At 41.0% G+C, this 17,094-nt stretch overlaps 1 long non-coding RNA gene across 1 annotated transcript; it reads right to left on the bottom strand.

Moving 5' to 3' along the window:
- Positions 1-204: 204 nt before the first annotated feature.
- On the bottom strand, positions 205-4,764 carry LOC138688948 (uncharacterized). The gene is made up of 2 exons (XR_011327736.1): positions 4,082-4,764; positions 205-2,769 (listed from the first exon to the last, which is right to left on the bottom strand). It is a non-coding gene; the product is annotated as an uncharacterized lncRNA (long non-coding RNA).
- Positions 4,765-17,094: the final 12,330 nt, after the last annotated feature.

Genomic DNA, 17,094 nt, shown 5'->3' on the forward strand with positions numbered 1-17,094 from the left:
AAACTATGGGGTTGTCTCTGCTTAATATGCTTTATATTAATAAAACGGTTACTGCTCATACACACTTGCAATACCTACAGAAAAGGCATCAGGAATAAAACCCACCAAGAATACAGCTAAGGCTAGTTAACCTTGAAGGCTGTTGCCCTCTCAGAGTGAGAAATATCTGACAGTAGCTTCAAAAGAATTTTCTTGGTTTTTAAAAATATTAAACATGAACACAGCAGTACCAAAACTATGTTAAATGGAAATAACTTTAAAAACAGCAGCACTCCTATTTTTAAACAGGGATTTATGCGACCTTCGTCTATGCTGTGCAAGAAAGGACTGTTAGGATGGCAAGGCTGGATTTTCAACAGCCTTCAGGCTACGGTCCATGCTGCAGTTTGTGTCCATCATACCTAGAGGAATTAATAATGAAGCAGAGGGCTGTGGTTGCCCTTAGGCATTCCAGGAAATGTGTTCCGGAGCAGCATTTGCATTGAAGCTCTCAATATATTTTGGGCGTACTTCATTTTTATGGTCCATGCCAGAGTGCCAGCAATCCCTGTCCTTACTTCATTTTGGAGCAGTCATTCCCTATGAAAGGTGTCAGCAAGGCATAATTCTGCATAGCAGAATGGTGTCTTTTCTAGGGCCACCTAGATCTGCTCTGATTTCTGACGTTTTCCACTTCTAATAATGCCAGAAATTCCCTAAAAGACTTAGTTAAAGGGTTTTTGATTTTTCTGGTTCTACAGAGATATTAAAACCCGCATGGCCCTTGTAAAGAATAAGGGAAAGTCTGTGCATATCTCTGGTAATGCCACTGAAATCGGTGAAGTTGACCTATGTTTGTAGACCACGTGTTCCTTTTGTTTTATAGTATTGCCAATTAAAAACCCTTGGCTAAACTTAATGAATCTCTTTCTTAATTCTAGAAATAAAAGACTTAACTGACTCAGGAAAAAATATCGCGAAGAATCCTATTTTACAATAGAATCTTTACTGCTTCTTTAATAAGCAAATTTATTGCAGTTCATGGTTTTCATTTCCTCACAAAAACCCTAGCAGAACAGATCTTCTCAATCAAATGCATTATTGGCCCTGCTCCACCTTCCCATTAACTGTGAATCATAAGCTAGCACTGAAAAATAAACTTGATTTACTTTAAGTAGAAAGGGAACAGAAAATAAAAGTAGCTGAAATATTTCAGGTGCTGAAAAAGAAGGCTGCAAAATTGAATTTTAATCCCAAGTAAGTGATCTGGAGCACAGCTAGTGCATGTTCCTAAATACTACGGTGCTTGCTGTGCAAAGCCTTTCTGCTCCTAGTTTAATGCATGTGACAGCTTCGCTGATGGGCCCTCCTAGGTCTCTAATGCTGTGCTTTGGATTTAATGCTCCAGTTTGAAGAAAAATGCCTTCCCTTAAGAGCGTTAATTATAAGGCTCTCGGGAGTTAATTGATTACAACCTCCCATTCTTCATTATCTAAGGCATTACACCTGTAGCTCTAACTGCAGTGTTTATGACTATCCAACAGGTAGCTGCCTGTCCCAAACTCCAGGCAAGCTCTGCCTCTACCGAAAAGGACAAATGTAATGCACTCTAAAACTACCACGAGCAGACAGCTGCCAACTCCTCAGTGAGCTGAGGACAAACAGAGCCCGAAGGACAGCAAAGTCCAGCTTGTGGAGAGGAAGGAGGCAAGTTGAAGGGTGCAGCCTTTGAAAGGCGACAGCCAGCCGGGCACACTCACTTCCCTACCAGCGGGGTTAAAGCTGTGATGAAAGGAACGAGGGCATAAGGAAAAGATGAAAACAAGTTTACGCAACATATTCTGGGTGGACACAGCATGCAACATGCTGAAAAATAGCCTTTTACTAATGAATATTGAAGAGATATCTAACAAACCCCTCTGAGGTGCTGGGTGTATCGGCTTGGCCTTGGCACAGGCGTGAAATGTGGTCGAGGGACTTTTTCCATGTGGACACAGCATATTCTTCGAGTGCAGACAACACACTCCCTCTGTATAAGGTGTAAATGTATCTTAAAAGATTGCCTCCCTCCCTTTGCTCTACTGACACTGCTACAGCCACTGGACATGCCAGCATAGTAACCATACGGAAACAGGAGAGAAATTAATCTTCCTGAGCCACTTAACGAACATATGCTCGGACAGATAGGCTTCATTTAGGGCTTTGAAGTCCTAAAATGAACACCCAAATCAAAGACAGCTAGTGCAGGCAGAGGAGCAGAAGGTTATTGACTCAGACAAACAGTGCTTGATAAGCAGGGAGCTGAATGCTGCAGCAGCTGCGTTTCAAAATGGGTTTTATCAAAATGTTATAAAATCGGATTCACCCCTGCGCAGGCAGTGCAGGATTACACAAGAGACACACATACTTTGGGGATTAGCTGTTTGAATTAACACGGAGTTTGCTGCTTTTGATAAGACCCAATATATGCAGGAAGCAGAAACGATAACATCTCTTGCATCCTTACGAGTTTTAGTAAAGCCTACTGAAGTCAACTGAAAAGAAAGGGGGAGCAAGGTACCTCCGTGACATTTCCCATCCCACAAACTTCCATTTGCCTCAGCTCTGGCAGAGCTAGCAAAACATGGGCAATAACAACACAGTCTGAGCCACTGGGAATTTCTGTGGTTTTCTGGTTCTATTTTGGTTATCCTGTGGCTGTTTTCATGCATCCTTAAAGGTAACATGGAGGTGAAGTCCTGATTACCACTAGCCAACCTTTCATTGACTCAAAAAGGGACAAGTTCCAACCTGAGACAGAAAAACGAAAAAGGTATGAAGGAAAAAGACAAATGTAGCAGATAAAAGGGAGAATAATCATGTCCTAATTTTAAGTTGCAGCTTTTGCCACTCCCACTACTCCTGCTTCCTCCCAGTGTTTGTTGAGCAATGCAACTAAACCATACATTTAATTTTATAAAAGTCCCTTCCTTCTGCAGATAGAGTGGCAACTTCTCTATGCAAATTAAGAGTGAACAATTTAAAAGATACTTTAGCTGGTATTTGTAATAGGAATGTTCATAGGGAAGAAGTAACACAATTTTAAAGGAAAAAATGAGTAACTTGTGGTAGCCTGAGGGCAGGAGGAACTGACATGATGTTATTGCACACTTTATGCCCATGCAATATTAATGCAATTGCCATGACAACTGTGACATCCTCTGAAATTATACACCTTTACAATTACAGAACATCTTCTGAAGGAAAAACACATCTGCAGCTAGCAGGAAGGCTGCTGTAATCTAAAATCTATCTCCTGTTTTTGTAAGTATTCAAACATTTCTTCAACAACTTTTTCTTCTAAAGGCTATCATGATAAATTAGCTTCTAATTTGTGTCTGACCTAAGCTTAACCATGGCTGTCTTCTTTTTTCCATAGTGAAAACCAAATATATGCTTGACAGTTATTGTTTGAAGGCAACTAGTCATACAAGAAAAAAATTAAAAACCTGCACAAAGGAGCTGACCAAAGTCTTATGAAAATTTAAAGGTTCAACCTGTCAAAACCAGTCATGGCTACATCCACCAGCCACCTTGCTTAATTAGGAGCTAAGGCAGGATGCATCATTTACATTTCTATAGTGTTAGTACAATGTTTTCAGTGAACAAATAATCTGAATCACATTGCGATAATATGGGAAACTATATAATCTGGGGGCCTGAATAGCAGCCATAAAGTAATTGCTCAGTAAAGTAATATAAAGGCCACCAGACACCGTGTCATGAGAATGTTATCCTTTTCGTAATGTATTCAGAAAAATCAAAATGACATAAGCAGGCTGTAGTAATGATGTCTCACTTCTAGCAAAATGCCTCGTGGATTACATACACTGCAGTCCTCTTCTTTTTATAGTCTCATTACAATTCCTTTCAAATTGAAACCAGGCTATGGTTCAACTGCCCGTTCCTCCACTCATTTCCATATGAAGTGAAAGCACCCAGTGCCTCAGGTTTATTAGAAAGAAAATGAAGACTCATGAAACAAGAAATAGTGAAAACAAAGTGCTAGGTGTCCTGCCCCCGGCAGAAACTGGGGCGGAGGTTCAAGGTAGCAGCTACTTACTTTTATTGCCCCGTGACTGAGGAGGACGCGCTGGATGGTGTCGGAGGGATATCAGACTCACTCTGTGCAGTGGCTGAAAGTTCTCATCCAACAGAAATACCTTAAAAGGATTTAAGAACTTCAATGTCCCTGTTTATCTCCATAAAAAGCTGTAGATACAGAAGAAAATAAGACAAAGAGAAGACTCCTTGATCCATTAACATCAAGTTCAAAAGTCCAAATCCTATCACTGGGTGAGAGACTGGCTTTAGACCTTTCTCTAGTGTCTATCTTCACCATGTCCTGGTTGGACACACTCATGGATCTTCAACTTTATTCCCACCTGTTTAGCCTTATAAACTACTCCAGCTTAAACACAGCATATTCAGAATTTACACTGAAACGCGCTGATGTCTGTCATAAGATATCCACTCTAACACTTCGGCAGAATAAACCTGCACTGGTTTGTCTTCCTTACAGTCGGAGCAGATGGTGGGAGCACGACTCTGGCGGTCAGGGGATGCTCTGCCTCCAGAGCCATCTCCGGGCAGAGGAGGAGAAGGGTGCTCTGGTGCCAGCAAGAAGAAGGGCGGCTGGTCCTGACCAAAGCGGTCAGCAGTTAGAAAGCTAGGACACTGACCTCAGTCATGGACACAGCTACTAATAAAAACTATCCAGCATCCTCGCTGTTTTACCCAGCTGAAATATTGGCTCCATCATGTGTCTATCTTGTGAACGAAGTTAAAACCATATGAGACGGGCTCTGTGCAACTATGTGACCCCTGTTAGGGGAATATAGAAAATGCTGCCTTTCAATTAATTCCTACTGTCATCGGGCTTATAGCAGATGCAAATTGGCCCAGTGACACAAGTTCTTGAACATAACTTACGTCTTTTTCTGACAGTGGCTGACTAATGCAATATGGGGTAAGAGACGCTAAGGAGAGAGAGGGAGTCTTGGAGAGAGACACTATACTGCTCAAACCTCTATATGCTTTGCCACAGCAAGAATAGCACCATAGCATGGGTGATCAAATATGGTCTAAATATAAAGATAGACAACAGTCTTACACTTTCTGATTAAAAAAAACCCTGTAAACCAAGCATAACTAACTAAGAAATGTAGAACAGACCAAATGCTTTTTGCTACAACCCTCCCCATCAAAGATTATTAAAAAAAAACCCCAAAACCCAAAAACCACTGAACGTCAAAGCAAACTAAATCTGAAAATCCTTAGTATACATTTTATCCTACGCTTTGTTAAATTTTATATATGTGTATATGCTAAAAGAACCCGGAGAGATTGTATAATGTCTTTCTTTGGAAAATACTACAGTCAGTCAAACATCAGACTTACACAAAGCTCAGTTCCAGTGACACCGTGATTTTATTTATGACAGTAACTTCTGTGATTTTGGTGGCAGGAATCATTGAGCGAACCACTGTAATAAATATTAGACCATTTTGTTTCATAGCTGTTTCTTGGATATACATTTATGTACCTTCACTAAAATGAAACCACTTCTGAAGCAGAGGAGAACAACCAGGGAAGGTACTTTTAAGGCAAATTTCAGCCAAACCTGTTCAAGCTGGTAGGATCATCTAAGGCAAACATTGCTAAATCTTTACCTCTGTATGGAGCAGATCAGGCTACAGCCCCATCTGAAGGACTGAGAGATCGCAGCAGCCAACCCCCTAACTTACAGCTTCCCAGCAGAGCTCAAACCCTGCTCCTGCAAACCTGGCAAACACCAGGCTTCAGTCACTACATCATGCCTCTCCAACTTACAATCTACCCTGGAAGTATTATTAATATTATTATTATTATTATTATTATTATTATTATTATTTGGATTATCACAATACCAAGAAACACCATGAAGAACACTACTTTGAAGACATACAAGAAGCACCATAACCTTGAATACAGCCTCAGCACAAAGCAAAGATCAAGAGATTACACAGACACTGGTGTAAAAGAGCAGTGAAACAATATCGGTCAGCACGCCTAGCAAGGATCCCAGCCCACCAGTGCGCTAACTATTATGAATTAAGCCAATGGAACTGTGCTGATTTAGTGAGAAAACATCCTGTCGAGTTTGTATTATACTTAACTGCTGCTTCATATTTAATTATAAAAATCTTAAAGCAACACAAAAGCCTACAGCAACGAAGTCGGCGCCTGCTGTGCACCAGCTGTCTGCAGTGACAGAGCATGACGGATAGCCCCTGCCTTTGGGGGGTCTAAGGACTAAAGCAGTCTCTCAGCAACCAAAAAAACTGGTTTCTTCATGCGTTACAATCTTTGTTGCAAGAGTACTTTCCCACTGTGCCTATTTCCATCACTGGGAAATAATTATTGTCATTGGGACTCATCCTGGTTTCATTTACTTCGGTGGGAGGAAAAACACCATGAGAAAGCAATTACGGGGCTGGAATTTTAATCCCAACGCATCTTTTGGGAAGACTGAAGCACAACCCCCCCCGATCTTTCCAGCGTTGCCCATTGGATGGGCAGAGCCTGGTACCCCAGCCCAGGGGTTTGCTCTGTCGCGGACCAACGGGGGCGCGTACAAGCGCCAGGCGATGCAGAGCCCCGCTCCCCGGAGCCCAGGCAGTGCTGTGATGTGCACGTCGTGTCCTCACAACACAGATGTTGAGGAAGCAAACGCATACAGCAAGCAGAAATCCTTCCTTTCAGGAAAAAAAAAAAAGGACAACAACAACCTGGTGCACAAGCAAGAGCTCACGGTTGGTTGGGGAGAGAGGTTTCTTTGAGGGCTCAGATTCACCCCTGGATTTCTGTTTCAGGAGCACAGAAAAAAATCTGGAATGCTATTTTTGTCTCCTGGATAAATTCAGTGAGTCTATTTCAGCAAATTACTGTCATTAAACGCATCTGAAAGCAGCTGTAAGTAGGGGAAAAAACAAAGATAGTCGTACACAGAATCACGCTTGCTACGGCAAGACTAATTAATATTTTAGAGGAAGTTGGAAGAAACTTATAATAATGCTAAATTATGAAATAACCAAGTCAGAAGAGATTTTTCTTTCTGCCTTCCGCTGCTGAAGATGAATTCCTGAAACATAAGTCCGAAAGGATGTTCCCTCCCCTCTTCAGTCCCCACCCCCTCCTCAAAAAATGAGGAAAAAACCCCCAGGCTTCAAGTTTTCTGCACAGAAAGAGACTGAAGGAGATGAAATTAATAGAAGGGGGTCCAACACAGACTATCACTCATAACTTGTCCATTTTATTTCCAGCCTCCCCTTCAGCTGTTTATCACTTTTTCCATCTGTTTCAAGAGAGGCTCTCTATGATTTTGGAAAATCAGACGTGCTAAAATCATGCTAAAAATATTTCAATTGCAAAATATGATGCTTCATAAAATACCAGAAGGCCAGAAATAATTCACAGGGAAGCTTTCAAAATGCTTCAAGAACACTTTTATATAAAATTGCATGCTGAATCATAAAAAGCCTAGGAAAGAGAGGACTCCCCAAAGACATTTAAAGCTAACTGAAACTTTTTGTACATTAACATTTAGAAATTTGGAGGAAAAGGAGGAAAAACATCAAAGACATTTTAAAATATGCTTTCCTAATACATAGAGGTCCCTGAGTGGATGTTCACATATCCAGTTCATATCTTTTATTTATAAATTTTCAGACAAAAGCGAGAAATTTCACGTAGGTTTTTAAGGAACCTATAACACGTGCTACCAGAGCAAACACTATAATAACGGGACGTTAGTGCATCACCACTTGTCTGCAGAGCCAGGTAAGATGACTCTGTGCTACTCCAATGCCATTGTAAAGTAAAGCATATTAACTGAAAACACCTTGAAAGTTGACTTTGCATTTACCCTTGACTGGGAGTGCACACGTGGTTAATCCCATAGCTCAGCTGACAGTGGTAACTTATGTTAGCTAAACTGCTCCACTAACTCCATGTGGACATGCAAAAGGCCAATTTCTATTCTACCTCAGCCAACATCTTGACTCATTGTTATTTTGCAAATATACCAGGTACTTCGGTTTCCGACTAATTCACTAAATCGTAATTTCTCTGTATGCTTTAGCATGTTAATTCCTCCATGCCTTTGGAGCTGCATTTTTCACCTGAAATGAAGACTGAGATCCAGAAGCAGATTTTAGCTATCAACAGTCGCATGTATTTTGCAGCGTCCTTTCACAAAGCCAGGAAGACGTCTAGTGTTCCTCATCCTGAGGCAGGGCTGTAAGGCAATATTACAAATGATCTTGTAAAACACACTTCAGTGTGCTAGGTTTAAAACGCTCCAGAGCCAGCTCTGATAGATAGTGCAAAACCAAGAAAATCATGTGCCAAGAAAGATTTCTGGCAGGCAAGAAGCCAACAGCCATTAAGCCCACTATAGACTGTATTATTTTCAATCATTTATTCATGACTTAGTGACAATACCTTCTCCACTGCATTTCTTTCACTGCACATTGTTTTAAATAACAACACATAGACAATATTGTACTGCAAGACTCAATATAACAGATTTTCAGCCAAATTCTTGGCTTACGGGACCCAATAAATATGCAATTATTTAATGTAACAAGACCAAATTACCTGGCTGAGCACCTTGGTTCTCCATGTATTCAAAAGACCCACAATGATGAGCATAAAGTTTAAACTTTTAATTTTAATCCCTTGCTACAATAGACACCAGTAATTCTGCACAGTTGTATATATCTCCCCAGGAAGAAAGCTGTCAGCATCATGACCGCATTTAAATAGTGTTTCTGAGGTCAAATTGGTTTGAACCAATGAAAACAACAACTCACTAGCCTTCACTACCTGCCACTTGTGCGTTAGCATCACGGAATGACTTTTTCCTTTCAGCCTTCCTAGTTGGGAAACTCCAAACTTCCCACTTCAAACTTTCTACGTGCAGCCTCTAAATAGTTATTACAATGCCAAGCAAACGCGTGGTGCCAAGAGACTTCTCAGTGTTTGTTTCTGATAACTCTACTGCTGTCCATGCTGTTATTCAGCTAGAGCAGCCGCGCTAGGCTTCTGTAATTCATAATAAATCTTAACAATAACAGGATTGTCTGTGGATAATCATCTGTGAGAACTGCTGACAGAGTGGCAGGAGAAAAGACTTTCCGTTATGTTAAATCCAGCTTGGAGGAGCCCCAAAGGAGGGGGAAGTGCAGACTCATGGCCCTGGAAGGCTTTCAAAGCACCCTACCACGCTCCAGGCAACATCCTCCCTCAGCCTTCCAAAGGTCTGACATGCCCAGGTAGGGCCACCCAGCAGGTCCGAAGGCAGCCAGTTGTCCTCTTACAGCAGCTCTGCTTGTTGGAGACTCTCTACATAATAAAAAGCCCAGAATGGCAGAGAGGGTTGGATTCCACCCCCTAGTCCACCAGACTCTCCCTTCCACAAGCCAGAGGACGAGGGCAGAAAATATTTCCTCTGGAACGTCACCCACATCATGGAGATGGCTTGGGTTAACGCAAGAGCCTGCATTGTCCCAGCAGCATCGAGAGGAACAGCATGGTTAGATCTACAGGACAACCTTTGTTGCTTGTAACTCTCCCACTCATCTTCAGTGCCATTTCTCTAACTTCCAGCAAAGCGAGCAGCTCCATATTCCACACTATGTGGCTTTGAAGAATTTTTAAAATAGATGTTGTTCTACAGGTATGTGGAGTACTCAAAGCAGAAAGGAAGTCTGTCATGAAGAATTACAGCAGATAAGAAAAAAAGAGAGCTCAATTTCCTTTGTTGCATTCATTGGTGCAGTTGTGCCATTTTGCTTCTGCCACATGTTTGTTGTTGCTGTGAAATAGAATATTGATCAGAGAAAGTAGAAAGAAGGCATTCACAAAAGCCTGAAATGTCAAAATTGGTAAGTATGCCAATTTTAGGGAATGTCTGATCTAGAATACTCCAAAGAGCACTTGATCTTTGCTTTTTCCCTCCCTCACCTACAGACATAAGCAACTGCAAATCTAGGTTTGAAGAAACAAGTGATCCATTGCACAAAGAAAAAGATGTTAACTTTAGAAGTTGTTTTATGTCTCTTATTGCTGATTGCCAGGCATGGTAAATATTTGCCTAGAGTATTTACTTTGTTAAAGTATATGTCCATATTCATTAACATACCCTACCTGCTTTATACTACCCCAAAGATGAAAAGCAGCCATAATCTCTGCTGAAAAAAACTAATTATGCTTGCTTGGTATGGACAGAATAAAATAAACCAGCAAGAATATACCAGTCAGTGTAGACATAAAAATCTGTCCCCACTGGTAATAGACAATTTGCCTTCCTAAAATGTTAAGCTTTAAATGGAAAATGTGTCTCTTGGCTACTGACGTAATTTCCATCTTTCATATAACATTGAGATATGTCTTAAAAATGGCATATTCTGATAGTAGTTCATGTTTTTCAAAGGTCACTTACATCACATTTCCAAATTTGTGGATGGTTGAGCTTAAACACCAGGGGAATGATTCTTGTAATGGCTTTGTTTGTTCAGTGTCTATTTCTCTCTACTTCCTGAAGGAAATCAAATCATGAGGAATATTTAAGTCCCTAGTCACATATGTGAATGTTTCATAACTGACTTCTGTATTTATTTTCCTAAAAGAAAAAGGATTCATCACCTCTGAATTACTCTGTTTATAAAGTGTTACATCCAAAGCATACAAAAATCAATTCAAGCCTTCTGAATAACATTAGTGGGCTTAACATCAGGCCTTAAAGTTGTTTATTGGAGAACAAAGGTATCCCTGTGTGCCTGGGATTTTAGATTGAAAGCCATTGAACTTCTCTGTTATGAATAATTTAATGATTTGAGCATTATTTGTTGTACTTTCAACTCCAGACACATGTCAAAGAGGTCTTGGAAGGCCATCTCCTCATTTTATCCTCACCTCTCTTACTGTTACACATTGCAGCCCAAAGAGACTGTCAAGTATATATACAGCAAACTGAGGTAACACATGTAAAATCCGTATGTTATGCAGCTGTTTTCTTATAGCTTGTAGCACTTTGCCTGAGCTGTTAATGGAACTGTCTCCATACTAGCTCAGCCAGATCAAAAAGCATCAGTAGGTACAAGAGCTGTCTGCTGGTTGTCTTCCCCTCTCTGCTAGATCATCTCTATTTTCTCAGGAAATAGAAGATGAAAAGTTCTCAAAACTCTGATTTTATATACGCATCTTTAAAAAAAAAAAGTAACACCTCATAGATCTCAGTCATAATTAGCAATGCAATTTTGAGGTTGTTTAGCCAGAATCCCCCTTTACTGAAAGTCTTGCAACATTTTATAAGGTCTTGGGTCTTTTTGTTACTCTCGAGATGCAAAAAAATCGTACTATTCCTCTCCCAACAGGTAAGTGGTTTCATATTGCTTTCAAGACAGTGTTGTCTTTAGGAAAGAAACAGAAGACCACCAGCTTGCATTGTTCAAGCAACAGAAATATGTTGTTGGGAACCCTTCTTGCTAGACTTTCGCTGTGATGACTAGTTACATGATTTAGTCATGCGATATCCCCCTTTGGACTCATCTGAAAACAGCAAGATAATATTTTGAGCACAGAATTATAAGCAAATCTACCTGAAAGTAGTAAGGATGCCTGGCAGTGAAGAGCATGTGTATTTACATCACCTTTGAATGTAGCTGAAAGTATTACGCTGCAAAGAGTGTAAAAAGTTTCCAACTCACTTGGAATATTTTTCGCTTTGGGATTATTGGATCCCAAATATTGAGTCAGTCTCAGTAACTTAACTGAAAGCACCCTGTGTTAACAGCATGTGCAACTCAGATCTATCAGCATAAAGGGACCTTCACTAGATACTCGTTATTCCACTGTTTAAGACTTGAACACTGGAACCCTGGGAAATTCTTCATCTCTTCATTCTTGCAGTTTCTAAAAGAGTAAATGTTCATTTGCTTTTGACACTCAGAGTCAATGTAGCTTATTAAACAAGATGAATAGAGTTGGCGTCAGACATCCAGAAACTCTTGAGTCCTAGTGTTAGGCAGAACAAAGTCAGAGCTTCACTGCCTACTTTTTTTCCAAGCCAGAAAGGAAATAATGTTACATATAATGACAGCTGAGCATATTCAACATGACAGGACAGTCATAACTTCATGAACTGCACAAGTATCCAAAATATGAAATACAGATGTAAGCCTTCCTAAAGAGGGGAACTTCAGGTTTTGGCTTTTTGCTCTGCAAACTTGCCATAATCTACAGGATTTTTGTCTTTTGAATAGGACAGTGACAGCCCTTAATGTTTGAACACATTATTTTGCCTATGGACATTGGATTCGCCCTATGTGGTAGGTACCTATAACACCTATGTGAATGGTATGGGATACATTGAAACAGAATTCTGAAAGCAGAACAATCTTTCTGATATTACCAGCAGGCTGATGTGTTGCCCCAGCGACTCTTTTCACTCTCTTCTCCTTCAGTTTTCCACTCATAGGAAGGCAATAATCATATTGACTTCTTTTAATAAAGCACTTTGAACGAATATTAATATAGTCATATCTATAAATTCTGTAACACTGCATTATGAATAACTTCTGTAATATAAGAATTTTAACAGGTATTTCTTTATAAAGAATTTAAGGATGCCATTCATATGAATCTTGATGAAATGTTTGCACTAAGGTAAAACACTTCACAGAAGTGTTAAAAAGCACAATGCAAAAGGTGGCTGAAAATTATTAATGCAATGAGGACAATCCCTCCTCTTAGTGCCAAAGTACACATGAACATCAAACTCTTCAAACACTAACAAAAATTTCTATCACTTGAAAAAAAGGAAGCAAGAAAAACCATGGGATTCTTCAGCACTGAAATGTAATCACTTCTGTGGTTACACTTCTGTTAGGAGTCTAGCATGCAGCCATTAACACATTTAAACAGACCTAACCACCCCGCCTCAGGGAAAACAAACAAAAAACCAGCAAAAGTAAGAAAACTCACTGAAATTTGAAATAAAGGTTATAATTACAAATCTTTCTCCTAACATAAAAATAACATTGGCTGTTAAAGTAACCACTTTAAATAGGCTCATAGGTTACAAGTTTCACTTGAAACCAATACATTTAGCTTGAGCCAAGGCACTTCAAAAGAAAAAGTTTTCATCTGCTAAAACCATTATCATTGTTCTCTAAAAAATAGGAGAGTACTTCTAATTGAACAGACCCTGCACTTCCTTTATTGGGACAATAGAGTAATTTTTCTTCTTCTTTCTGTTATTGTTTGTTTGTTACTTTGTTTTTGCTATTTTTAAGCAATAAATAAGAATTCTGACAGCCCAAATTAAATGCTAACTTGAGTCACTCACTTTATCAGGTGATTTCATCACCTACTGGAGGAATGAAGGGAATAAGGACCTGCAAAACCACAGTTTTTTTCGCTGTATTGGCATAAGGAACACAACATTAAATACATGAGTTTTAGCACTGGCTTTATCGCTTAAGGAAAAAGTGTATATGAATATACATACAACAGGTGCCCCAGAACGACCCTGCCTTCCTATTCTGAACTGCAGATTGGCTCAGACAGAGAGCTAACCACAGATCATGGCATTCAAGCAGGATTGTGGAACAAAGAAAATTACTACTTCTGTTCTCAGGACCTAAACCTTGTTTTAGAAAGGTGACATCATTACCAAGCACTAGTAAACTGAAATAAGACTGAGCTGATTTCCTATTACTTTGCGTACCTCCCTTAAAGATGCATTTTATAGTCTGTATTCACAGCCTTGCAGGAAAAGGATGCTTATTTTTAGCAACATCCTTGAACGTTTCTAACAGTAAGCAGATCTATAATCAAACAGTACAACTGCTAAATCTCACTGATCCAACTGTTTTTTTGTGACTGAAGAACAAAGTTAAATAGACTACAACAGTAGATTTATATAATGCAACCAAGCACCAAAGAATGGAAAGAACAATATAATCATTTTATGTTCATATTTTATTACCATTTTAATTTTTTTTAAACGTAAAACAGAAATAAAAATTGAGGTCACAGCTTATTTTTCCAAACAGAATTATTCACATCTACAGTTATGAAAGCATTACGAAGTTCAGACCATGCAACCGAGTCCTGTGGTAGAGATACAGACCAACTTCAGAAGACTGGACTTCAGAAACCTCCAGCAGCAGGCCTGCCCTTTTCCTTTTCGTCCCATGCCAACAGCATCTGTTCTGCCACATCATCTGCCATAAAATTCCTGACAGGAATTCTGTGGTATTTCACTGGGTTTTAATCCACCCCAGTCAGTTGCAAAACAACATTTCCTGAATCAAGACAAGGACAGAAGTTGCAGATCCTCAGGTTTGCTATTCTTTGGCATCTCAGAGCACTAGAATCCACAACTCCACGGTAGCTTTCCTTGGCTTTGGGAAATCTTAAGTATTCGATATTCTATAACTGCATGGACTTGCTACCCTCGAGGGCGCTAAGGCCATAGGGAGAGAAGCCATTAAATACCACATCATTACCCATCCTTCTGCCTCAGTCATAAAGAATTCACCGCCAGATCCTTAATGGTAAGACAAAATGCAGAAACTTAGCCCTGCTGTATTGGCTTGCTTTGATTGTACTTGCTTGGGGCAGGAGGAGGTGCCAACGCAGGCTGCGTGCTGGGGACATACGCTATGGTTCGAAAGCAAGTAGCTGTTGGCACCTAGGAGATGGACATCACAAAATGCGTATCATCCAGTATGGAAGAAGCTCTGATTGCTATCCCACTCCCATCTTCCCTATCCTTCACACTCTACCTTCTTCCACAGCACCACTCCAAGCTCCTAAGGCTGCTGACCTGTATGAGGACAGCCTGTCCATAGTACAAGTCCCAAATGTTTACTTCCTCAGGAGAAGGAACATCAGGAGATTTTATTACAGTGCCCACTCCAGGCATTTCTCCACCAGGAAGCACAGCAGATCACATAGTCTCAGTCCCAGATCTGGCTGAGAAGCAGCAAGATTAAGAGCTACTTCCAGCAGAAGAGGATGTCTCCCCAAAAGACGATGTGGCTGTTGTGATTAATGGTGGAGCAAATCCTTGCAACAGCACAAAGGAATCAGTTCAATCCCTCCAGAGCAGACACCAAGGAAAAAACAGGGATGGACCATTAGTGTCAACCCCTTCCCACAGCAGATCCAGAAAAACACTCCCATCCCAACTGCTGTTTCCCACAGTTACAGGTTCTCATCTCTAGGTTACCACCAAAACAGATCGTCCAGACTGAGCACAGGGCACTGGCATCCATTCCCTCTCCACACTGAAGGATGTTTCACAGTAGTAAGTCATGTCAGTAAAGGCCCTTCTCCGATAAGTCTTTTTTTTTGCATGATCATCAAACTGAAGGTTCTTACTAATATCTGTTTTTGAGGTCTCAGTAAGCTAAGTACATATACAGGCAACAATGCATGTCTTCAGACTGAAACAATGCTTCACCACAAAAGCATCTGAGAACTTAGCCTCACCTGTTCCCAGGCTGGTGCATACAATTCAGCATGGGTCACCCAGCAGCAGGTATCGTCAAAACGTTGCAAACAAGAGAAGAAGGAACAACAGAAAAACAGATTGCATCATGGGCTGCATTCAGAGGAAGGTCGTGGATACCAAGAAAAGAGCATGTTTTGGTCATGTTTTCTAATCTGAGCCTCCAACCCCAGAAGACCCCATGGCAAGATACTTCTCTGGCCCCAGAGGAAGAGCAGGTGTCCAGGAAACAGCCGCCCCGGCAGAGGCCAAGTAGGGCTGCCACCACGACAGTTGGCAATCTCTTCCCAGTCTCGTTGCCACACACAGGCTGGCTGGATCCTTACCAAAACTGTAAAAATAAATCTTAAAAAACTGTTTGTTTGTGTTTTGCTGAGAGCCTCTTCTGCTCCTACTCCTCTCCCAAACAGCAAGCTTTTTGCCAAGAAGGCAGCCCACATAGAAGGGCTGATGCAGAAATTGAGGCTGCTAGACAGGAGAGGTATTATGGAGGAACACTTTAATCTCCATAGATAAAAGGCTGGCAGCAGTTAGGAGGAATGCCCAGAAGCCTGTAGAGCAGCTTTCCAGGCCTGTAGAACAGGGGTGACCTTTATGAGGATTAAATGGTCTGAATAAAAAGCAACACACTGCTTATGCCTTGTATTCTACAAGTGTCCTTACAAGCGCCCTTATACGCTACAGGATATTTTGTGCCTACAGCGTGCTTTCACTACGGAGAAAAGATCGGTGCATGAGGCAGGGAGACAGAAACAGTACGGATGAGTGCAACGTCTCGTTGTGCTAGAAGCGAGGCAGGGACGTTTGGAGAAAGGCAGCCTCGGGCAGGGCTGAGCCTGCTGACCCCTACCAAACAATTTACTGGGGTAAACCACAGCTCTCTGCTCCCTGCACAGTGATTTCAAGCACTTTGCACTGCTGGCAGAAGGGCTGTCCCACAGCATCCTCCTCCTGAGTGAGATGACAGAAAACACACAGCGTGTCAACACTGAGGAGTCAGGACCCTCTCAAAGCAAGTGCATGAGCCTCTTGGTTTCCTGGTAGAGCTGAATGCTAATGAAGAGCACGGATTCACACGCTAGTACCCTGGAGGGTGAAGTTTTCTTTGAGGAGAAGAAATGCATCTTCAGTGGAAAATGGCTGCGGTATAAAAGCTAATTTGTGATGCAAGCTGTTGCTGCAGAGACTCACAGCAATGATCTTCCACAATGGTTCACAGGGCCTGTAAAGTGACAGAATGATAATTATTAGTTAACACAATTGTAATTGTATTATGAAAGCTGCATACAGGGATGTGTACTCCTTTTCAATTGTTATCCCTGATAACACCACCAGTACTGATTAACTCAGGTAAGTAACCATTATGGACCAAACTACACTGAAAGTGAAATACGGCATCACAAGCTTAGGCCACAAGCAGACCGTGGTCTGTCTTTGAATCGATTCCTCACTGACCAGTGCAAGTGAAGGATTTCCAAGATCCAGAGGGCAACGGCAATGCTCTCTTCCAG

This window comes from Haliaeetus albicilla, chromosome 14 (genome assembly GCF_947461875.1).
Source record: "Haliaeetus albicilla chromosome 14, bHalAlb1.1, whole genome shotgun sequence".
Lineage (NCBI taxonomy): Eukaryota > Metazoa > Chordata > Aves > Accipitriformes > Accipitridae > Haliaeetus > Haliaeetus albicilla.